Raw genomic sequence first — 26,554 nt, 5'->3', positions numbered from 1 at the left:
TAAGTTATTGGCATGTAAATGATACCAAGTATCTAAGGTTTAAAACTAAAGTTTCAAGTCATTTTTGTACAAAGACATCAAAAGATATGGATCATTCTGTTACGCCAGTTTGAAAACAATGTCCACTAAAAATGTTCTTCTTTTAAATGCAGTGTCCATGCCGAAATACTAACTTAACTGTCTGTTATAGCTAACACATAAACTAATTCATAGAAACAATGAGTACACATTGCTCATTATATGTACAAAATGACATAAAAGAACTACATAAAACAACAGTCTGTTGCTATGGTTACATGTGATAATGCCATTTTTTACTCATTTCTTTCATATTTGCCACAAACATTTGATCTACAATCGACATTTCACCAACAAATGAGTAAACTTCGACTTTACACAGAGTTGGTTTAGGGCATACTGCAGATCTTAATGACTCAGATCTAAAGAATGGACCAATAGAATCTTGAAGGTACCATTGACGTGCAGCATCTAGGCACGGTGTGTGCTTTATTTCCGGCAAAACACCACATTCTGGACTCATCCTCAAAAGAATAACTTCAATCTCTGAGGAAACTACAAACTCTTTGCATACTACAACTCCTGGTTTATGTTTTGATACATAGAAATGGTGGTATTTGGTAATATTCTTTAGAGTTTTGAAATATGTATCTAGGAATGATTTCCAACTGTGAACTGTGACTGGCTGCTGAGGGTCATAAACCAACTGTGGGATGTTGTGGTTGGACTTTGAAGAGGCGAAATCAGTGTGGGCAATTTCTTGAAGATTCTCGGCATTACAGCATCGCCACTTGACCTTCCAGTTGCCGAAGAGACAGTCAGGAGCAAATTTGGTGTGCCCAGCCAACATAGTGTTTAGCGTTACACTCTCATGCAGTCCTGAAAATTGTTGGAAGATCTGTTTAGTGTATATAAAACTTATCTATATTCACAAAAAATATAACTAAGCAAATGATATTAACTAGGGTATAATAAAGTTTTCAAGACATATAAATCTTACAATAATGGAGTGTTAACATATATGTTTATTTAGATAACATATTCCTCATATCAAATTACTGCCAACTACACTTCAACTTCATCCAGTTCTGCATCCTTTAAAATTAAAGCACCAATCGCAGATATCAATGATGTGATTGATTTCAAAAGACAGTGCATTTGTCCTAAAAAATCAGACAAACAATTATTAACAGATTAAAAAAATTACCTGTCATAACACGTCACATGGCATACCAAAGCACAGCATTGTTCTTGTTTTGGCCGACAGCATTATGGAAATAAACCTGGAAAATTTAATACATTTTTTTTTTTCTTTTTTAAGCTATATGCAGTACATGAAGAAAGCAATTTTATAATGAGGGACACATTTCATAAGCCATGGTTGAATCCAAATATCCAATCGTTATCAATCATCGAATGTGAAATGGAAAAAAAATTCTGAATAAGAATGTGTTTCATGGTATAATATATGTAAAGTTTCATCAACTTTTATATTCACTATTAATTCTCATAATCACTTCTCAGCAATAAGGATGAAGTTTGCATAGGCTGTTAGAATCCATTAAATATTCTAGATAATTTAAATGGGTGAAGCACTAAATACCTCAGCATGTTTTTCACCGACACCATAGTGCTGAAAGTAGTGGTGGGCCAGGCTCACGACACTGTCACTTCCTTTCCCCGGCAATTCGGCCTCCTCCACCAGATAAAATGTCTACTTTCCTGTACAAATAAATGTTAACTATTGTTAAAGGGACTATACACCAGATTGGCACCAAAAAAAGTTTTTTTCTTTAACAAATCTCAGGACAATTATTTAATAAAATGTTTTACTCTTTGATATCATATTTGTAAAAAAATTGTAAAAAAATTACCAAAATGTAAATGTTTATGAAAACAGGTGATCCGAACAGTTATTCAGTAACATTCAAATGATAGTTGTATACACTGCAGTTTGTTTACATTTTTAATCTCCTTGACATCTTCAGGTCTCAGAGTACCATCATAATCATTTGAAAGTAAGTAAATCATCGTTGATTATTTCACAATCAAAATCATCATTATTTATCAAACATTGACCTTTCATCTGAATCTTTTATATTTTGACTTTGAAAAGACTGCACAAATTCATTAAAATGATTGTAAAGTTAAAGGAGTTCATTTGCAAAATCTGGATCATCATTTTGAAAATATTCTATTTCATAAGGTACCGTCGAGGCCTGTGACAACGTTTAACATTTAACCTTGTCGGTCATTATCGGTTGCTAACAACAACAAAAATGTCGCAGAATTCACTTTCGGGTTTTGTCAATTACTTTGATTGCCATGTGAAACTACTGTCAAATTGCATTATCAAACTTGTAGATTGTGTTATGTTATACTGATTAAACATAATCATTTAATGATTAAATAACACTTTATTTGGACTTACCACATGTAATTCCACAATTTGAACCCAGAAACGTTGAAATTTAACACCGGATATTCCTCTTGATAAACCGGGAAACGATGTCTCTGTTACTGCGCTGTTTGTCAGAATGTGAACAAATATCGGTTATAACCAACATTTCATGATCAAGCATATTCTGATTGATGTCCTTTCGTTTTAAAAAAATAAAATAATACTGTTTTATTTCAAAAACGCCTCACATCATCGGCCAGAAATGTTTGCACGTTACCGTCATACAAACATAGGTACCAAAGTCCAAAAGCCGAACAGCTGACTAACTCTTACGGTAAATTAAACACACATTAACAGGTTATGATCAACCTAAATATCAACAATGAGTGTTGCAGAGGGGTTATTGCTGATATTGACGTGTTTTTTTATGTTGACAACAAATAACTAAGTTTTAAGCTCGAAAATACCATGAAAAATCAAGCGGAAAAGAGTGCGCGATTTTATTCTCGCTTTTTCTCGTTATTCACGTTAGCTCCACAATGATCAAAATCGCGTTCCCATCCACATATAAACTCTCCATCCTCTGGTGTGTTTTCAACTTCTTCTACAATAGTTTGTGAAATGAACTTCTTAATTTCTGTGTTGATTTCATTTTGTTCTTGAGGACTAAACTTGTATGGTATTGATGAATTTACTTGAACAGGCGATCTGTTTACTTCAAGCTTGTATCCCATAATTGTTTTTATAATCATCTATCATGTGTAATTTGTTTCCATGCATTAAGAGCTAGTTTCGTTTTTCCTGCTTTAAAGTTTTCTTTTGTGTTCTTTAAAATGTATGTGATACCACTTACATTTATTTTTTGTACTGTTTCTGTTGTATTTTGTTGAACATCCCTTTGCGTTGGAAGTTGTTCGTTTTCCTGTTGGTGAATGATGGGTTCCATTATAGTTTTAATTTTGTGTACTTTTCATGAATAAATCACAATAACACCTTGCATTCAATTTCTAAAAGATATATTTGTAAAACAGTCAGTTACAACTGTTTTGCCTGAAAAATTGAAGATATTTCTAAAAACATTTTGCGCAAAAGGGTAAAGTAACTGAATCTTTTTTATTAATATTTCTTTGATAGCTTTAAGATATTTGACTTTTAATCACCATTTATTACTAACAATGTAAATTATACTTAAATACATCAACTGATGATAAAAGCTATTATTTTTTCCAATATTTTTTGAAAATTGAGTTGTGTATAGAACATCTTATATTATATGCATATTTTTGTTAATATACTTAACACAAACAGGAGTTTGGGTACAATTTTAGTTTAATATCACATTTATTATATATGAAAAACAATTAAATTATTATATATGAAAGACAATTAAATAAATAATTTATTTATTTAAACAACAACAATATATATTGCAATTACCTTGAACATCATATTTTAACTGTTACGGTAATGATGAATAACAGCATTTTGTTAATACAATTGTGAAGTGAATAGCAATTTCATTAACTAATTAATGTATATGCATGTATATTTCTTATTTCTAGTTTTTAACTAAAATGATATCAAGAAACATTTTTACAAATTATCATAGCATACTATTGACATCAGCTCTTATAATGACCATCATCATGTACAAAGTGTAAAGAATATATAAGAACTTGAAATTTAAATAATCGTTTAGCAAAATTTTAGATAATAAATGAAAGCTATTTTAAAATTGACAATGACTAAATCCGGTACCAAAACATCATATCCCGATGGAAGGGGTAAGATATTTCCAAAGCTCATAAATATCAGACTTCCATCGATTTTCCAGTACTCCTTTACTCAACACAAATTCCATCTCCTCCACCCATGAATATCAGAAACTTTCAATCTACTCTTAACAAATCCTTAACCCAGCATGATTTCCATCTGCTTATGAATATCAGAATACTTTCCATCTACACTAAACATCATTAACCCGCATGATTTCCATCTACTTGGCTCATGATAATCAGAATGACTTCAATCTAACAAACCATTAACACCAGAATGATTTCCATCAACATGGCTCATGGATATCAGAACGACTACCATCAACTCTAAACAAATTTTTTAACCCCAGCATGATTTCCATCTAAATGTCTCATGAATATCAAAATTATTTCAATCTACTCGAAAGAAATTCTAACCCCGGCACGATTTCCATTACTTGGCTAATGGATATCAGAACCACTACCATCAACTCAAAACAAATCTTTTAACACTGGCACGATTTCCATTTACTTGGCTAATGGATATCAGAACGACTACCATCAACTCTAAACAAATCTTTTAACCCCAGCATGATTTTTATTTTAATGTCTCATGAATATCAGAAATCATTAACCCCAGCATGATTTCCATCTACTTAGCTTATGAATATCAGAATAATTTCCATCTACTCTTAAACAAATCCTCAACTCCAGCACAATTTCTGTGTTAGCTCATGAATATCAGAATGATTCCATCTTTGAGTACTCTAAACAAAGCATTGACCCACAATTTCCATCATCTTGGCTCATGATTATCAGAATGCCTTTCATCTATCTCCTCTAATTAAGTCATTAACCCCAGTATGATTTACATCTACTCTAAACAAATCATTAACCCCAGCATGATTTCCTTTTACTTGGCTCATGAAAATCAGAATAACTTCCATCTACTTTTAACCAAATCATTTACCCCAACACAATTTCATTCTACCTGGCTCATGAATATCAAAATGTCTTCTATCTTCTCGAAACAAATCATTAACCCCAGCATGATTTCCATGTACTTGGCTCATGAATATCAGAATAATTTCCATCTACTAGGCTCATGAATATCAGGATGTCTTCAATCTTTTCAAATCATTAACCCCAGCATGATTTCCAATGACTTGGCCCATGAATATCAGAATAATTTCCATCTACTAGGCTCATGAATATCAGAATGTCTACAATCTTTTCAAATCATTAACCCCAGCATGATTTCCATCCACTTGGCTCATGAATATCAGAATACTTTCCATCTACTCTTAAACAAATCATTAACCCGAGCACAAAATTTCCATCTACTTGGCTCATGAATATCAGAATAACTTCTATCTTCTCTTGAACAAATCATTAACCCTAGCATGTTTTCCATCCAATTGGCTCATGAATTTCAGAATAACTTCCATCCACTCGAAAAAAAATCATTAAGCCCAGCATGATTTCAATTTACTTAGCTCATGAATATTAGAATGATTTCCATCTTATCTGATTTCTATCTATTTTTTATCCAGCAGTAATTGTAGTAGTGACCAGTAGTAACCAGCAGGACTACCATGACAATGATGACACCATCTGCTTTCTTTGACTTGCAACTATTCATACTGCCTAGCCAGTCAAAAACACCTGCATGGCTTAACTGACTTAGCTTATGAATACCAAAATGACTTAAATTGAGTTACTTCTTCGCTAGTCATAAACACACCAGCATGACTTCAAACTGTATAACTCATGAATATCAGAATGACTTTACATAGCTACTTCTCAGAAATTTATAAACACCAGCATGAACTTGACTACAGAGTTCATGAATATCCAAATGATCAATAGATCTTCTTCTTCCAAGTCAAAATCATCAGCATGACTTCAAACACCAGTTGTTGAATATTAAAATGACGTACAAGATATTAGCTATAATATTATTATATAAAGTTATAAACACCACAATGGCTTGAAACTATATAGCTCATGAACATCAGAATTTCATCCATAAGATTTAGTTCACATCAGCATGAATTCAAACTTCAGAACTCATGAATGTCGAAATGACTTCAATAGATCTACTTTTTTGCTATTGAAGATCATTTAATCTAGCGAAAGCTCATGAATATCACATCAACAAAAAGAAAGAAGGAATTTATTTTTGACTTGGAAGGTGTCAAGAAATGCAATAAATCGGTTGCAAAATAGCTTCCATTGGAGAAAGTTTTCCCGCTGGAAATAAGCGTGTTATAGGATATGACATATTAAGTTAAAGTATATAACATTCTCCTTGAAATAGTAGGGGAATTAAATTGTTTTCACCATTTATGATGTACCTTAATCATTAGATCAATTGCCTTTGTTTTTCATTAGTTTATAAAACTTATGATTCTGTGTACAAAACATGTCAATATTGCCAAAATATGAAATTTTAACCTGCAAACTCATTTTACCATAAAAAGGCCATAAAATATAAATAAATATTTACAAATAAAAACTACTAAGAGAAACAATATTATTGTAAAAAATACACATTCTTTTTCTGTTTTAAAATCATGTCTGAGCTTTACATGGAAAGCTAAATTCTTAGAAGGGATATTTAATTTTAAACTTAAGTTCACTTTCCTAATCATATTTTTTTCTTTAGCAAGAGCCTAAAAATACTATCAAATTTTTCAATTCTTTTTCCTAAATATATGACATTTTTATCTTATGGACAATTTATCATAAAAATTATTAACATAAATGAATTGATAGGACTAAAGGAATAAAACATGAGATATTGTTCATAACTGTGATGTTTAAACATGCATTTTTTTCAATTTATTTGGAGTTTATTTTAAAAACAAATCATTTTTCATCAATTTGACTGTCTGCCCTTAATAAAAATGTTAAATAATCATCAAAGATGTCATCATGATATTAGAGTTTCATCCCATCCCAATGGTTTATTAACTCAAAGTTTTCTGAGCAAAATGGTTGTTAAAGTGCAGTTACAACCGTTTTGCATAAAAATAAATGGCCATTTTCAGATACAATCTTTTGACAAATATGTCTTTATATACATTTATCCTTAGATTACAGAGCTAATTTTTTGGGATATTATGGAGGCTTGTTAAATAGATTAAAAAATAAGAAAATATCCCTTTTGGAAAAAATGTCAGTTACAACCGTTTTGCGCTAAGCCGCGAACTGTAGTTGGGTGAACCCTTGGATGGACATCAAGTGTAATGGACAGCTAGTGATGTTTGAACTGCTACTGTTGGTTGGACAACTATTGTTTCTGGATGGCAATATATATTGATTGGACCATGAGTGTTGTTTAAACAACTATTAATAGATTGTAAGTGTTGGTTTGACCATAGGTGTTGATTGGACTGCATTAATGGATGGACCTCTATTTATTGGTTGTGTTTGTTAGGCTGTTGTTGTTTTTTGAGCCATGTTATTGATAGTCATATATGTATAAATTAGAAGTAGTTATAATTAAGCGCTTATTATTATTACAGGTACAATTATTCAATAATAATATTTACAATGTGCACATACTGTTTTATACTATAAACAATAATTTATAAGATATTTTAATAAATTACAAATCTGTACAACCATGTTTTGTTTGTTTTCCAATTATTTTTTAAGATAAACACATAAACTTACTTCAAAAATGATAAATATGCCAACAAACAAACAAAGAGTTCATGGCATAAATTATATGCTGATTCTCATCAAAATGTATAATATAAGTACAGTTGCATCATTAAATTGTATTTCACATCAATTTCTGATGCCTCATTAGGGTGATAAGATCTCTTTGCCAACTTGAAGTCAAGGGACTTTCAAACTCCCTTGAAGAAGAGTTTTTGCCAATTTCTGAGAAAAGGATAAAGTGTATGTTTAAGAATTAAAGTTAAACTCAAGTTCTCTTTGACAAATGGACTGAAGATGTGCCATGTGATTCTTCCTATAGCGGTAAATTGATGATTTCAATGTGTCTTCAGCAACAAGATAGATTGAACCATAAAACATGGTGCCTTTAGAGTCTCACATTAAAATGATAGTAACCCTTCAAATCTTTGAAAAATATTGTGAATTAAAACAGAAATGGTTCAAAATCTGCGTCATCATTAACAGCATCCATAAAAGCCTTATGCAAGATCAGTGAATTAAAATTTTAACCTTTTATACTTTTAAATTGCTTCTGAAGGGGGATATTCCGCTCCTATAAAAACAAATCGAGGTAGGACCCCAAATGGTTTATTTGCTTATCTGTAGGGAGGAGGTCTAGTTCAAAAGTGCCTCAACCCCCCCCCCCCCCCCCGTGGGTTATATGTTTAAATGGAATAACCCTTACTTTTATACCTTGTGCAGTTTACTTAATGCTGTCCTGATATTCTAATTATTTAGAATATAATATAACAAATTTAAGATGTGTATTATGTAACATTTAAAACAGACCAATAAATCCATAACTGACAGTACAATATGGTATAACCTCATGTAATAGTATTCATAAAATAAATGATAACATTTGTTTAGTTTTGAAGGCAACACTAAAAAAGTACCTTTCAGCTTTCACCTTTCATGTTTAAACCTAGGATACATAAATAACATACATTCAATAATCATGCTTGTGAAGAAATAACATCAAAGACAACTTATATACCTTCACAGTTGGGGAAGTTATACAGGCCCTCACTGCAGCGTTCACACATGAGGTAGTTGGAGAAACAGTCACACTGGCCTGTTTCCTGGTCACATGAGGAACCTCTTGAGCCAAACAGATCACACTTACAGGCTGTAAAATATTGTGGAAAATGGTTCTTATTTAGTGCGCAAGCTTCTCCAATATACACATACCCAGCATATGTACAAGGACATATACAGTATAAGAGAGGAATGAAGCAGTTCATCTAAATTTAATGAAATAAAGTATTCTCTAATATAATGAGGTCAACACAAAGGAAATATTTGCCTGTTTTCCTTACTACTTTTTTCATGTTTGAAAAAAATGTAAATACAAATACTTATACTTACGGATACAATCTGGGTGTCTTGCGATACCTTTTCTGCCCCAACATCGTCTTTGCCTCAGTTCGCCATTATGTTTGAGGTCCTCGACCTGTTCACAATGAATGTGTCGTGATAAATGATAGTAATAGCTCATGAACTGTCAAAATGTTTAAAAAAATATCATCCATCTGTTCAGTAACCTACTTTAACAAGAGCTGTCACAGAGACAAGATCGCTCGACTATTCCGCCGCTTTTCGGTGTATGGATTGAAAAGTTTTTGCGAAGCATGCATGGATCACTGTTAGATTAGATTTCAATGCAATACATGATGTGCTGAGATATTTACATAAATTGAATATAAAATATTTCAGGTGGTACGCAAACTTTAACATAAATTCTAAGTCGAAAAAGGGGCATACTTTTGTCAAAATGCTTAATAGAGTTACCTCCTCATGTGTACAGGTTGGGGGTATGATGGTGAACAAGCGTGCAAAGTTTCCTAGCCAGATGTCAATGGACATTGAAAATATTTGAGGTGGTACCCAAACTTCAACATAAATTCTAAGAAGGGGCATAATATGCTTGAAAGACTTACCTCCTCCTGTGTACAAATTGGGGGCATAATGGTGAACAAGTGGCACCTATAAATAAATATGTATTTTATATCCGAGGACGGCCCCTAAAATTATTATGGAGATTTACCGTGATTGGCTCCAGAAATTAATCTGGGCGATAGACAGACAAAGACCAAACACAGTAGCTCACCTTGAGCAATTTGTGCTCTGGTGAGCTAATAAAAACAGACATATCTCTAAAAACGATGGCTCCATAAATAAATAAGGTACCATAAATAAGGAGGTTTCTGTGAGTGGCCCAATGCAGTTTTAATTCTGGCAATGTCACCGACTGGCGGTTGGATAGAATTCTGTTGACACACGCTTCTAAGATGACACAGTTCAATTTGTCTGTAAGGAAAAGATACCAATCATATTGGATCAATATGCAATATTCTTATAAAATGAAAAACATAGTAGGGTATTATTTATAAACTAGAAATGCTGCTATGTGACGAAACCAGGTTGTAATGATAAGCTTTCAGAAATCTTCCAAATAGAAATTTCGTGTCCAAAATACAAGGCTGTATTGAGCATCATTTTCACTACTATTCATATGCATTGCTGTGCCACAATGACATCTTTGCACAAAATCAAAGATATTTACCAGCACATGCATGCAAACAATGAAAACATCTTTGAAAACAAGAAGAGATGAAAATCAGTATGGTAGAATTTGAAGTACAAATTTTCAAAACAAGTCATGCTTCTTTTTGCAGTAATGTTGTTTCTGAGATTCTTTGGGTACAATTCTTACCGGCTATTAATGTACAAGTCAGTAGGACGGCTGCTGCAGGTATGTAGATGTTGTCACAGTTGGACCTCAAGATCATTGACTCCAACAATTAAATACAGCGCCTCCCACCAGTGGTCCTATAAATAAAAATTCACATTCACCAAAAGGCTAGCCCCATAAATATACAGGGAGACACCTCTACGGTGGTACCAAAAATATGTATGAAGCTCTAAATATGTATTTTACACAGGAGTGGCATTTTCAATAAATAAAGAGATATCCCATGGATAGCACATGCAAGTTAACAAGAGATGTTTGTTAAACATTATGCCCCCCCCACCTGAATGCCCCAAAATCAAAAGGGGTCATCTACTGGTCAGACCAAACCTCCAAGGCAAGTTTGAGGACCTACTGTCCATTAACCGTGAGTGGCTCCAGAAATTAATCTGGGCGATACTCCGCGGCTCAATCCATAGTGAATGGATTATTTGAGTAAATCCCACGAGTGGCACCTATGAATAAATATGTATTTTACACGCGAGGAGGGCCCCTAAAATTATTATGGAGATTTACCGTGAGTGGCACCAGAAATTAATCTGGGCAATACTCCGCGGCTCAATCCATAGTCAAAGGATTTCTTTGAGTAAATCCCAAAAGTGGCACCTATAAATAAATATGTATTTTACACGCGAGGAGGACCCCTAAAATTATTATGGAGATTTACCGTGAGTGGCACCAGAAATTATTCTGGGCAATACTCCGCGGCTCAATCCATAGTCAAAGGATTTCTTTGAGTAAATCCCACGAGTGGCACCTATAAATAAATATGTATTTTACACCCGAGGAGGGCCCCTAAAATTATTATGGAGATTTACCGTGAGTGGCACCAGAAATTAATCTGGGCAATACTCCGCGGCTCAATCCATAGTCAAAGGATTTCTTTGAGTAAATCCCACGAGTGGCACCTATAAATAAATATGTATTTTACACCCGAGGAGGGCCCCTAAAATTATTATGGAGATTTACCGTGAGTGGCATCAGAAATTAATCTGGGCAATACTCCGCGGCTCAATCCATAGTCAAAGGATTTCTTTGAGTAAATCCCACGAGTGGCACCTATAAATAAATACGTATTTTACATCCGAGGAGGGCCCCTAAAATTATTATGGAGATTTACCGTGAGTGGCACCAGAAATTATTCTGGGCAATACTCCGCGGCTCAATCCATAGTCAAAGGATTTCTTTGAGTAAATCCCACGAGTGGCACCTATAAATAAATATGTATTTTACACCTGAGGAGGGCCCCTAAAATTATTATGGAGATTTACCGTGAGTGGCACCAGAAATTAAACTGGGCAATACTCCGCGGCTCAATCCATAGTCAAAGGATTTCTTTGAGTAAATGCCATGAGTGGCACCATCAATTAATATATGGGGGTTCCCCTTGGATACACCCATAAGTAAATAATAAGCTGGTCCTATGAATAAATATGTATTTTACACCCGAGGGCGGCCCCTAAAATTATTACAGAGATTTACCGTGAGTGGCTCCAGAAATTAATGTGGGCAATAGACAGACAAAGACCGAACACTGTAGCTCACCTTGAGCAATTTGTGAGCTAATAAAAACAGACATATCTCTTAAAACGATGGCTCCATAAATAAATAAATAAGGTACTATAAATAAGGAGGTTCCTGTGAGATTTACCGTGAGTGGCTCCAGAAATTAATCTGGGCAATAGACAGTGAGCTAATAAAAACAGACATATCTCTAAAAACGATGGCTCCATAAATAAATAAGGTACCATAAATAAGGAGCTTCCTGTGAGTGGCCCAATGCAGTTTTAATTCTGGCAATGTCACCGACTGGCGGTTGGATAGAATTCTGTTGACACACGCTTCCAAGATGACACAGTTCAATTTGTCTGTAAGGAAAAGATACCAATCATATTGGATCAATATGCAATATTCTTATAAAATGAAAAACATAGTAGGGTATTATTTATAAACTAGAAATGCTGCTATGTGACGAAACCAGGTTGTAATGATAAGCTTTCAGAAATCTTCCAAATAGAAATTTCGTGTCCAAAATACAAGGCTGTATTGAGCATCATTTTCACTGCTATTCATATGCATTGCTGTGCCACAATGACATCTTTGCACAAAATCAAAGATATTTACCAGCACATGCATGCAAACAATGAAAACATCTTTGAAAACAAGAAGAGATGAAAATCAGTATGGTAGAATTTGAAGTACAAATTTTCAAAACAAGTCATGCTTCTTTTTGCAGTAATGTTGTTTCTGAGATTCTTTGGGTACAATTCTTACCGGCTATTAATGTACAAGTCAGTAGGACGGCTGCTGCAGGTATGTAGATGTTGTCACAGTTGGACCTCAAGATCATTGACTCCAACAATTAAATACAGCGCCTCCCACCAGTGGTCCTATAAATAAAAATTCACATTCACCAAAAGGCTAGCCCCATAAATATACAGGGAGACACCTCTACGGTGGTACCAAAAATATGTATGAAGCTCTAAATATGTATTTTACACAGGAGTGGCATTTTCAATAAATAAAGAGATATCCCATGGATAGCACATGCAAGTTAACAAGAGATGTTTGTTAAACATTATGCCCCCCCCCACCTGAATGCCCCAAAATCAAAAGGGGTCATCTACTGGTCAGACCAAACCTCCAAGGCAAGTTTGAGGACCTACCGTCCATTAACCGTGAGTGGCTCCAGAAATTAATCTGGGCGATACTCCGCGGCTCAATCCATAGTGAATGGATTATTTGAGTAAATCCCACGAGTGGCACCTATGAATAAATATGTATTTTACACGCGAGGAGGGCCCCTAAAATTATTATGGAGATTTACCGTGAGTGGCACCAGAAATTAATCTGGGCAATCCTCCGCGGCTCAATCCATAGTCAAAGGATTTCTTTGAGTAAATCCCAAAAGTGGCACCTATAAATAAATATGTATTTTACACGCGAGGAGGACCCCTAAAATTATTATGGAGATTTACCGTGAGTGGCACCAGAAATTAATCTGGGCAATACTCCGCAGCTCAATCCATAGTCAAAGGATTTCTTTGAGTAAATCCCACGAGTGGCACCTATAAATAAATATGTATTTTACACCCGAGGAGGGCCCCTAAAATTATTATGGAGATTTACCGTGAGTGGCACCAGAAATTAATCTGGGCAATACTCCGCGGCTCAATCCATAGTCAAAGGATTTATTTGAGTAAATCCCACGAGTGGCACCTATAAATAAATATGTATTTTACACCCGAGGAGGGCCCCTAAAATTATTATGGAGATTTACCGTGAGTGGCACCAGAAATTATTCTGGGCAATACTCCACGGCTCAATCCATAGTCAAAGGATTTCTTTGAGTAAATCCCACGAGTGGCACCTATAAATAAATATGTATTTTACACCCGAGGAGGGCCCCTAAAATTATTATGGAGATTTACCGTGAGTGGCACCAGAAATTAATCTGGGCAATACTCCGCGGCTCAATCCATAGTCAAAGGATTTCTTTGAGTAAATCCCACGAGTGGCACCTATAACTAAATATGTATTTTACACCCTAGGAGGGCCCCTAAAATTATTATGGAGATTTACCGTGAGTGGCACCAGAAATTATTCTGGGCAATACTCCGCGGCTCAATCCATAGTCAAAGGATTTCTTTGAGTAAATCCCACGAGTGGCACCTATAAATAAATATGTATTTTACACCCGAGGAGGGCCCCTAAAATTATTATGGAGATTTACCGTGAGTGGCACCAGAAATTAAACTGGGCAATACTCCGCGGCTCAATCCATAGTCAAAGGATTTCTTTGAGTAAATGCCATGAGTGGCACCATCAATTAATATATGGGGATACCCCTTGGGTACACCCATAAGTAAATAATAAGCTGGTCCTATGAATAAATATGTATTTTACACCCGAGGGCGGCCCCTAAAATTATTACAGAGATTTACCGTGAGTGGCTCCAGAAATTAATGTGGGCAATAGACAGACAAAGACCGAACACGGTAGCTCACCTTGAGCAATTTGTGAGCTAATAAAAACAGACATATCTCTTAAAACGATGGCTCCATAAATAAATAAATAAGGTACTATAAATAAGGAGGTTCCTGTGAGATTTACCGTGAGTGGCTCCAGAAATTAATCTGGGCAATAGACAGTGAGCTAATAAAAACAGACATATCTCTAAAAACGATGGCTCCATAAATAAATAAGGTACCATAAATAAGGAGCTTCCTGTGAGTGGCCCAATGCAGTTTTAATTCTGGCAATGTCACCGACTGGCGGTTGGATAGAATTCTGTTGACACACGCTTCCAAGATGACACAGTTCAATTTGTCTGTAAGGAAAAGATACCAATCATATTGGATCAATATGCAATATTCTTATAAAATGAAAAACATAGTAGGGTATTATTTATAAACTAGAAATGCTGCTATGTGACGAAACCAGGTTGTAATGATAAGCTTTCAGAAATCTTCCAAATAGAAATTTCGTGTCCAAAATACAAGGCTGTATTGAGCATCATTTTCACTGCTATTCATATGCATTGCTGTGCCACAATGACATCTTTGCACAAAATCAAAGATATTTACCAGCACATGCATGCAAACAATGAAAACATCTTTGAAAACAAGAAGAGATGAAAATCAGTATGGTAGAATTTGAAGTACAAATTTTCAAAACAAGTCATGCTTCTTTTTGCAGTAATGTTGTTTCTGAGATTCTTTGGGTACAATTCTTACCGGCTATTAATGTACAAGTCAGTAGGACGGCTGCTGCAGGTATGTAGATGTTGTCACAGTTGGACCTCAAGATCATTGACTCCAACAATTAAATACAGCGCCTCCCACCAGTGGTCCTATAAATAAAAATTCACATTCACCAAAAGGCTAGCCCCATAAATATACAGGGAGACACCTCTACGGTGGTACCAAAAATATGTATGAAGCTCTAAATATGTATTTTACACAGGAGTGGCATTTTCAATAAATAAAGAGATATCCCATGGATAGCACATGCAAGTTAACAAGAGATGTTTGTTAAACATTATGCCCCCCCCCCACCTGAATGCCCCAAAATCAAAAGGGGTCATCTACTGGTCAGACCAAACCTCCAAGGCAAGTTTGAGGACCTACCGTCCATTAACCGTGAGTGGCTCCAGAAATTAATCTGGGCGATACTCCGCGGCTCAATCCATAGTGAATGGATTATTTGAGTAAATCCCACGAGTGGCACCTATGAATAAATATGTATTTTACACGCGAGGAGGGCCCCTAAAATTATTATGGAGATTTACCGTGAGTGGCACCAGAAATTAATCTGGGCAATACTCCGCGGCTCAATCCATAGTCAAAGGATTTCTTTGAGTAAATCCCAAAAGTGGCACCTATAAATAAATATGTATTTTACACGCGAGGAGGACCCCTAAAATTATTATGGAGATTTACCGTGAGTGGCACCAGAAATTATTCTGGGCAATACTCCGCGGCTCAATCCATAGTCAAAGGATTTCTTTGAGTAAATCCCACGAGTGGCACCTATAAATAAATATGTATTTTACACCCGAGGAGGGCCCCTAAAATTATTATAGAGATTTACCGTGAGTGGCACCAGAAATTAATCTGGGCAATACTCCGCGGCTCAATCCATAGTCAAAGGATTTCTTTGAGTAAATCCCACGAGTGGCACCTATAAATAAATATGTATTTTACACCCGAGGAGGGCCCCTAAAATTATTATGGAGATTTACCGTGAGTGGCATCAGAAATTAATCTGGGCAATACTCCGCGGCTCAATCCATAGTCAAAGGATTTCTTTGAGTAAATCCCACGAGTGGCACCTATAAATAAATACGTATTTTACATCCGAGGAGGGCCCCTAAAATTATTATGGAGATTTACCGTGAGTGGCACCAGAAATTATTCTGGGCAATACTCCGCGGCTCAATCCATAGTCAAAGGATTTCTTTGAGTAAATCCCACGAGTGGCACCTATAAATAAATATGTATTTTACACCTGAGGAGGGCCCCTAAAATTATTATGGAGATTTACCGTGAGTGGCACCAGAAATTAAACTGGGCAATACTCCGCGGCTCAATCCATAGTCAAAGGATTTCTTTGAGTAAATGCCATGAGTGGCACCATCAATTAATATATGGGGGTTCCCCTTGGATACACCCATAAGTAAATAATAAGCTGGTCCTATGAATAAATATGTATTTTACACCCGAGGGCGGCCCCTAAAATTATTACAGAGATTTACCGTGAGTGGCTCCAGAAATTAATGTGGGCAATAGACAGACAAAGACCGAACACTGTAGCTCACCTTGAGCAATTTGTGAGCTAATAAAAACAGACATATCTCTTAAAACGATGGCTCCATAAATAAATAAATAAGGTACTATAAATAAGGAGGTTCCTGTGAGATTTACCGTGAGTGGCTCCAGAAATTAATCTGGGCAATAGACAGTGAGCTAATAAAAACAGACATATCTCTAAAAACGATGGCTCCATAAATAAATAAGGTACCATAAATAAGGAGCTTCCTGTGAGTGGCCCAATGCAGTTTTAATTCTGGCAATGTCACCGACTGGCGGTTGGATAGAATTCTGTTGACACACGCTTCCAAGATGACACAGTTCAATTTGTCTGTAAGGAAAAGATACCAATCATATTGGATCAATATGCAATATTCTTATAAAATGAAAAACATAGTAGGGTATTATTTATAAACTAGAAATGCTGCTATGTGACGAAACCAGGTTGTAATGATAAGCTTTCAGAAATCTTCCAAATAGAAATTTCGTGTCCAAAATACAAGGCTGTATTGAGCATCATTTTCACTGCTATTCATATGCATTGCTGTGCCACAATGACATCTTTGCACAAAATCAAAGATATTTACCAGCACATGCATGCAAACAATGAAAACATCTTTGAAAACAAGAAGAGATGAAAATCAGTATGGTAGAATTTGAAGTACAAATTTTCAAAACAAGTCATGCTTCTTTTTGCAGTAATGTTGTTTCTGAGATTCTTTGGGTACAATTCTTACCGGCTATTAATGTACAAGTCAGTAGGACGGCTGCTGCAGGTATGTAGATGTTGTCACAGTTGGACCTCAAGATCATTGACTCCAACAATTAAATACAGCGCCTCCCACCAGTGGTCCTATAAATAAAAATTCACATTCACCAAAAGGCTAGCCCCATAAATATACAGGGAGACACCTCTACGGTGGTACCAAAAATATGTATGAAGCTCTAAATATGTATTTTACACAGGAGTGGCATTTTCAATAAATAAAGAGATATCCCATGGATAGCACATGCAAGTTAACAAGAGATGTTTGTTAAACATTATGCCCCCCCCCCCCACCTGAATGCCCCAAAATCAAAAGGGGTCATCTACTGGTCAGACCAAACCTCCAAGGCAAGTTTGAGGACCTACCGTCCATTAACCGTGAGTGGCTCCAGAAATTAATCTGGGCGATACTCCGCGGCTCAATCCATAGTGAATGGATTATTTGAGTAAATCCCACGAGTGGCACCTATGAATAAATATGTATTTTACACGCGAGGAGGGCCCCTAAAATTATTATGGAGATTTACCGTGAGTGGCACCAGAAATTAATCTGGGCAATACTCCGCGGCTCAATCCATAGTCAAAGGATTTCTTTGAGTAAATCCCAAAAGTGGCACCTATAAATAAATATGTATTTTACACGCGAGGAGGACCCCTAAAATTATTATGGAGATTTACCGTGAGTGGCACCAGAAATTAATCTGGGCAATACTCCGCGGCTCAATCCATAGTCAAAGGATTTCTTTGAGTAAATCCCACGAGTGGCACCTATAAATAAATATGTATTTTACACCCGAGGAGGGCCCCTAAAATTATTATGGAGATTTACCGTGAGTGGCACCAGAAATTAATCTGGGCAATACTCCGCGGCTCAATCCATAGTCAAAGGATTTATTTGAGTAAATCCCACGAGTGGCACCTATAAATAAATATGTATTTTACACCCGAGGAGGGCCCCTAAAATTATTATGGAGATTTACCGTGAGTGGCACCAGAAATTATTCTGGGCAATACTCCGCGGCTCAATCCATAGTCAAAGGATTTCTTTGAGTAAATCCCACGAGTGGCACCTATAAATAAATATGTATTTTACACCCGAGGAGGGCCCCTAAAATTATTATGGAGATTTACCGTGAGTGGCACCAGAAATTAATCTGGGCAATACTCCGCGGCTCAATCCATAGTCAAAGGATTTCTTTGAGTAAATCCCACGAGTGGCACCTATAACTAAATATGTATTTTACACCCTAGGAGGGCCCCTAAAATTATTATGGAGATTTACCGTGAGTGGCACCAGAAATTATTCTGGGCAATACTCCGCGGCTCAATCCATAGTCAAAGGATTTCTTTGAGTAAATCCCACGAGTGGCACCTATAAATAAATATGTATTTTACACCCGAGGAGGGCCCCTAAAATTATTATGGAGATTTACCGTGAGTGGCACCAGAAATTAAACTGGGCAATACTCCGCGGCTCAATCCATAGTCAAAGGATTTCTTTGAGTAAATGCCATGAGTGGCACCATCAATTAATATATGGGGATACCCCTTGGGTACACCCATAAGTAAATAATAAGCTGGTCCTATGAATAAATATGTATTTTACACCCGAGGGCGGCCCCTAAAATTATTACAGAGATTTACCGTGAGTGGCTCCAGAAATTAATGTGGGCAATAGACAGACAAAGACCGAACACGGTAGCTCACCTTGAGCAATTTGTGAGCTAATAAAAACAGACATATCTCTTAAAACGATGGCTCCATAAATAAATAAATAAGGTACTATAAATAAGGAGGTTCCTGTGAGATTTACCGTGAGTGGCTCCAGAAATTAATCTGGGCAATAGACAGTGAGCTAATAAAAACAGACATATCTCTAAAAACGATGGCTCCATAAATAAATAAGGTACCATAAATAAGGAGCTTCCTGTGAGTGGCCCAATGCAGTTTTAATTCTGGCAATGTCACCGACTGGCGGTTGGATAGAATTCTGTTGACACACGCTTCCAAGATGACACAGTTCAATTTGTCTGTAAGGAAAAGATACCAATCATATTGGATCAATATGCAATATTCTTATAAAATGAAAAACATAGTAGGGTATTATTTATAAACTAGAAATGCTGCTATGTGACGAAACCAGGTTGTAATGATAAGCTTTCAGAAATCTTCCAAATAGAAATTTCGTGTCCAAAATACAAGGCTGTATTGAGCATCATTTTCACTGCTATTCATATGCATTGCTGTGCCACAATGACATCTTTGCACAAAATCAAAGATATTTACCAGCACATGCATGCAAACAATGAAAACATCTTTGAAAACAAGAAGAGATGAAAATCAGTATGGTAGAATTTGAAGTACAAATTTTCAAAACAAGTCATGCTTCTTTTTGCAGTAATGTTGTTTCTGAGATTCTTTGGGTACAATTCTTACCGGCTATTAATGTACAAGTCAGTAGGACGGCTGCTGCAGGTATGTAGATGTTGTCACAGTTGGACCTCAAGATCATTGACTCCAACAATTAAATACAGCGCCTCCCACCAGTGGTCCTATAAATAAAAATTCACATTCACCAAAAGGCTAGCCCCATAAATATACAGGGAGACACCTCTACGGTGGTACCAAAAATATGTATGAAGCTCTAAATATGTATTTTACACAGGAGTGGCATTTTCAATAAATAAAGAGATATCCCATGGATAGCACATGCAAGTTAACAAGAGATGTTTGTTAAACATTATGCCCCCCCCCCCCACCTGAATGCCCCAAAATCAAAAGGGGTCATCTACTGGTCAGACCAAACCTCCAAGGCAAGTTTGAGGACCTACCGTCCATTAACCGTGAGTGGCTCCAGAAATTAATCTGGGCGATACTCCGCGGCTCAATCCATAGTGAATGGATTATTTGAGTAAATCCCACGAGTGGCACCTATGAATAAATATGTATTTTACACGCGAGGAGGGCCCCTAAAATTATTATGGAGATTTACCGTGAGTGGCACCAGAAATTAATCTGGGCAATACTCCGCGGCTCAATCCATAGTCAAAGGATTTCTTTGAGTAAATCCCAAAAGTGGCACCTATAAATAAATATGTATTTTACACGCGAGGAGGACCCCTAAAATTATTATGGAGATTTACCGTGAGTGGCACCAGAAATTATTCTGGGCAATACTCCGCGGCTCAATCCATAGTCAAAGGATTTCTTTGAGTAAATCCCACGAGTGGCACCTATAAATAAATATGTATTTTACACCCGAGGAGGGCCCCTAAAATTATTATGGAGATTTACCGTGAGTGGCACCAGAAATTAATCTGGGCAATACTCCGCGGCTCAATCCATAGTCAAAGGATTTCTTTGAGTAAATCCCACGAGTGGCACCTATAAATAAATATGTATTTTACACCCGAGGAGGGCCCCTAAAATTATTATGGAGATTTACCGTGAGTGGCATCAGAAATTAATCTGGGCAATACTCCGCGGCTCAATCCATAGTCAAAGGATTTCTTTGAGTAAATCCCACGAGTGGCACCTATAAATAAATACGTATTTTACATCCGAGGAGGGCCCCTAAAATTATTATGGAGATTTACCGTGAGTGGCACCAGAAATTATTCTGGGCAATACTCCGCGGCTCAATCCATAGTCAAAGGATTTCTTTGAGTAAATCCCACGAGTGGCACCTATAAATAAATATGTATTTTACACCTGAGGAGGGCCCCTAAAATTATTATGGAGATTTACCGTGAGTGGCACCAGAAATTAAACTGGGCAATACTCCGCGGCTCAATCCATAGTCAAAGGATTTCTTTGAGTAAATGCCATGAGTGGCACCATCAATTAATATATGGGGATTACCCCTTGGATACACCCATAAGTAAATAATAAGCTGGTCCTATGAATAAATATGTATTTTACACCCGAGGGCGGCCCCTAAAATTATTACAGAGATTTACCGTGAGTGGCTCCAGAAATTAATGTGGGCAATAGACAGACAAAGACCGAACACTGTAGCTCACCTTGAGCAATTTGTGAGCTAATAAAAACAGACATATCTCTTAAAACGATGGCTCCATAAATAAATAAATAAGGTACTATAAATAAGGAGGTTCCTGTGAGATTTACCGTGAGTGGCTCCAGAAATTAATCTGGGCAATAGACAGTGAGCTAATAAAAACAGACATATCTCTAAAAACGATGGCTCCATAAATAAATAAGGTACCATAAATAAGGAGCTTCCTGTGAGTGGCCCAATGCAGTTTTAATTCTGGCAATGTCACCGACTGGCGGTTGGATAGAATTCTGTTGACACACGCTTCCAAGATGACACAGTTCAATTTGTCTGTAAGGAAAAGATACCAATCATATTGGATCAATATGCAATATTCTTATAAAATGAAAAACATAGTAGGGTATTATTTATAAACTAGAAATGCTGCTATGTGACGAAACCAGGTTGTAATGATAAGCTTTCAGAAATCTTCCAAATAGAAATTTCGTGTCCAAAATACAAGGCTGTATTGAGCATCATTTTCACTGACTATTCATATGCATTGCTGTGCCACAATGACATCTTTGCACAAAATCAAAGATATTTACCAGCACATGCATGCAAACAATGAAAACATCTTTGAAAACAAGAAGAGATGAAAATCAGTATGGTAGAATTTGAAGTACAAATTTTCAAAACAAGTCATGCTTCTTTTTGCAGTAATGTTGTTTCTGAGATTCTTTGGGTACAATTCTTACCGGCTATTAATGTACAAGTCAGTAGGACGGCTGCTGCAGGTATGTAGATGTTGTCACAGTTGGACCTCAAGATCATTGACTCCAACAATTAAATACAGCGCCTCCCACCAGTGGTCCTATAAATAAAAATTCACATTCACCAAAAGGCTAGCCCCATAAATATACAGGGAGACACCTCTACGGTGGTACCAAAAATATGTATGAAGCTCTAAATATGTATTTTACACAGGAGTGGCATTTTCAATAAATAAAGAGATATCCCATGGATAGCACATGCAAGTTAACAAGAGATGTTTGTTAAACATTATGCCCCCCCCCCCCCACCTGAATGCCCCAAAATCAAAAGGGGTCATCTACTGGTCAGACCAAACCTCCAAGGCAAGTTTGAGGACCTACCGTCCATTAACCGTGAGTGGCTCCAGAAATTAATCTGGGCGATACTCCGCGGCTCAATCCATAGTGAATGGATTATTTGAGTAAATCCCACGAGTGGCACCTATGAATAAATATGTATTTTACACGCGAGGAGGGCCCCTAAAATTATTATGGAGATTTACCGTGAGTGGCACCAGAAATTAATCTGGGCAATACTCCGCGGCTCAATCCATAGTCAAAGGATTTCTTTGAGTAAATCCCAAAAGTGGCACCTATAAATAAATATGTATTTTACACGCGAGGAGGACCCCTAAAATTATTATGGAGATTTACCGTGAGTGGCACCAGAAATTAATCTGGGCAATACTCCGCGGCTCAATCCATAGTCAAAGGATTTCTTTGAGTAAATCCCACGAGTGGCACCTATAAATAAATATGTATTTTACACCCGAGGAGGGCCCCTAAAATTATTATGGAGATTTACCGTGAGTGGCACCAGAAATTAATCTGGGCAATACTCCGCGGCTCAATCCATAGTCAAAGGATTTATTTGAGTAAATCCCACGAGTGGCACCTATAAATAAATATGTATTTTACACCCGAGGAGGGCCCCTAAAATTATTATGGAGATTTACCGTGAGTGGCACCAGAAATTATTCTGGGCAATACTCCGCGGCTCAATCCATAGTCAAAGGATTTCTTTGAGTAAATCCCACGAGTGGCACCTATAAATAAATATGTATTTTACACCCGAGGAGGGCCCCTAAAATTATTATGGAGATTTACCGTGAGTGGCACCAGAAATTAATCTGGGCAATACTCCGCGGCTCAATCCATAGTCAAAGGATTTCTTTGAGTAAATCCCACGAGTGGCACCTATAAATAAATATGTATTTTACACCCTAGGAGGGCCCCTAAAATTATTATGGAGATTTACCGTGAGTGGCACCAGAAATTATTCTGGGCAATACTCCGCGGCTCAATCCATAGTCAAAGGATTTCTTTGAGTAAATCCCACGAGTGGCACCTATAAATAAATATGTATTTTACACCCGAGGAGGGCCCCTAAAATTATTATGGAGATTTACCGTGAGTGGCACCAGAAATTAAACTGGGCAATACTCCGCGGCTCAATCCATAGTCAAAGGATTTCTTTGAGTAAATGCCATGAGTGGCACCATCAATTAATATATGGGGATACCCCTTGGGTACACCCATAAGTAAATAATAAGCTGGTCCTATGAATAAATATGTATTTTACACCCGAGGGCGGCCCCTAAAATTATTACAGAGATTTACCGTGAGTGGCTCCAGAAATTAATGTGGGCAATAGACAGACAAAGACCGAACACGGTAGCTCACCTTGAGCAATTTGTGAGCTAATAAAAACAGACATATCTCTTAAAACGATGGCTCCATAAATAAATAAATAAGGTACTATAAATAAGGAGGTTCCTGTGAGATTTACCGTGAGTGGCTCCAGAAATTAATCTGGGCAATAGACAGTGAGCTAATAAAAACAGACATATCTCTAAAAACGATGGCTCCATAAATAAATAAGGTACCATAAATAAGGAGCTTCCTGTGAGTGGCCCAATGCAGTTTTAATTCTGGCAATGTCACCGACTGGCGGTTGGATAGAATTCTGTTGACACACGCTTCCAAGATGACACAGTTCAATTTGTCTGTAAGGAAAAGATACCAATCATATTGGATCAATATGCAATATTCTTATAAAATGAAAAACATAGTAGGGTATTATTTATAAACTAGAAATGCTGCTATGTGACGAAACCAGGTTGTAATGATAAGCTTTCAGAAATCTTCCAAATAGAAATTTCGTGTCCAAAATACAAGGCTGTATTGAGCATCATTTTCACTACTATTCATATGCATTGCTGTGCCACAATGACATCTTTGCACAAAATCAAAGATATTTACCAGCACATGCATGCAAACAATGAAAACATCTTTGAAAACAAGAAGAGATGAAAATCAGTATGGTAGAATTTGAAGTACAAATTTTCAAAACAAGTCATGCTTCTTTTTGCAGTAATGTTGTTTCTGAGATTCTTTGGGTACAATTCTTACCGGCTATTAATGTACAAGTCAGTAGGACGGCTGCTGCAGGTATGTAGATGTTGTCACAGTTGGACCTCAAGATCATTGACTCCAACAATTAAATACAGCGCCTCCCACCAGTGGTCCTATAAATAAAAATTCACATTCACCAAAAGGCTAGCCCCATAAATATACAGGGAGACACCTCTACGGTGGTACCAAAAATATGTATGAAGCTCTAAATATGTATTTTACACAGGAGTGGCATTTTCAATAAATAAAGAGATATCCCATGGATAGCACATGCAAGTTAACAAGAGATGTTTGTTAAACATTATGCCCCCCCCCCACCCCCACCCCCACCTGAATGCCCCAAAATCAAAAGGGGTCATCTACTGGTCAGACCAAACATCCAAGGCAAGTTTGAGGACCTACCGTCCATTAACCGTGAGTGGCTCCAGAAATTAATCTGGGCGATACTCCGCGGCTCAATCCATAGTGAATGGATTATTTGAGTAAATCCCACGAGTGGCACCTATGAATAAATATGTATTTTACACGCGAGGAGGGCCCCTAAAATTATTATGGAGATTTACCGTGAGTGGCACCAGAAATTAATCTGGGCAATACTCCGCGGCTCAATCCATAGTCAAAGGATTTCTTTGAGTAAATCCCAAAAGTGGCACCTATAAATAAATATGTATTTTACACGCGAGGAGGGCCCCTAAAATTATTATGGAGATTTACCGTGAGTGGCACCAGAAATTAATCTGGGCAATACTCCGCGGCTCAAACCTATAGTCAAAGGATTTCTTTGAGTAAATCCCACGAGTGGCACCTATAAATAAATATGTATTTTACACCCGAGGAGGGCCCCTAACATTATTATGGAGATTTACCGTGAGTGGCACCAGAAATTAATCTGGGCAATACTCTGCGGCTCAATCCATAGTCAAAGGATTTATTTGAGTAAATCCCACGAGTGGCACCTATAAATAAATATGTATTTTACACCCGAGGAGGGCCCCTAAAATTATTATGGAGATTTACCGTGAGTGGCACCAGAAATTATTCTGGGCAATACTCCGCGGCTCAATCCATAGTCAAAGGATTTCTTTGAGTAAATCCCACGAGTGGCACCTATAAATAAATATGTATTTTACACCCGAGGAGGGCCCCTAAAATTATTATGGAGATTTACCGTGAGTGGCACCAGAAATTATTCTGGGCAATACTCCGCGGCTCAATCCATAGTCAAAGGATTTCTTTGAGTAAATCCCACGAGTGGCACCTATAAATAAATATGTATTTTACACCCTAGGAGGGCCCCTAAAATTATTATGGAGATTTACCGTGAGTGGCACCAGAAATTATTCTGGGCAATACTCCGCGGCTCAATCCATAGTCAAAGGATTTCTTTGAGTAAATCCCACGAGTGGCACCTATAAATAAATATGTATTTACACCCGAGGAGGGCCCCTAAAATTATTATGGAGATTTACCGTGAGTGGCACCAGAAATTAAACTGGGCAATACTCCGCGGCTCAATCCATAGTCAAAGGATTTCTTTGAGTAAATGCCATGAGTGGCACCATCAATTAATATATGGGGATACCCCTTGGGTACACCCATAAGTAAATAATAAGCTGGTCCTATGAATAAATATGTATTTTA

The 26,554-nt window shown here is 36.8% G+C and overlaps 1 long non-coding RNA gene and 1 pseudogene across 1 annotated transcript; both read right to left on the bottom strand.

The window, feature by feature from the left end:
- Positions 1-288: 288 nt before the first annotated feature.
- Positions 289-26,554, bottom strand: part of LOC128246367 (uncharacterized) — a 111,968-nt pseudogene continuing 85,702 nt past the window's right edge.
- LOC128245521 (uncharacterized) lies at positions 10,580-25,025 on the bottom strand. The gene is made up of 13 exons (XR_008263167.1): positions 24,911-25,025; positions 24,385-24,504; positions 22,445-22,560; positions 21,918-22,037; positions 20,129-20,244; positions 19,603-19,722; positions 17,664-17,779; positions 17,138-17,257; positions 15,352-15,467; positions 14,826-14,945; positions 12,890-13,005; positions 12,364-12,483; positions 10,580-10,695 (listed from the first exon to the last, which is right to left on the bottom strand). It is a non-coding gene; the product is annotated as an uncharacterized LOC128245521 (long non-coding RNA).

The sequence above is a fragment of the Mya arenaria genome, chromosome 9 (genome assembly GCF_026914265.1).
Source record: "Mya arenaria isolate MELC-2E11 chromosome 9, ASM2691426v1".
In the NCBI taxonomy this organism is placed as follows: domain Eukaryota; kingdom Metazoa; phylum Mollusca; class Bivalvia; order Myida; family Myidae; genus Mya; species Mya arenaria.
Note: the sequence above shows the minus strand (reverse complement) of the source record. Positions and strands in the feature narration are given on the sequence as shown.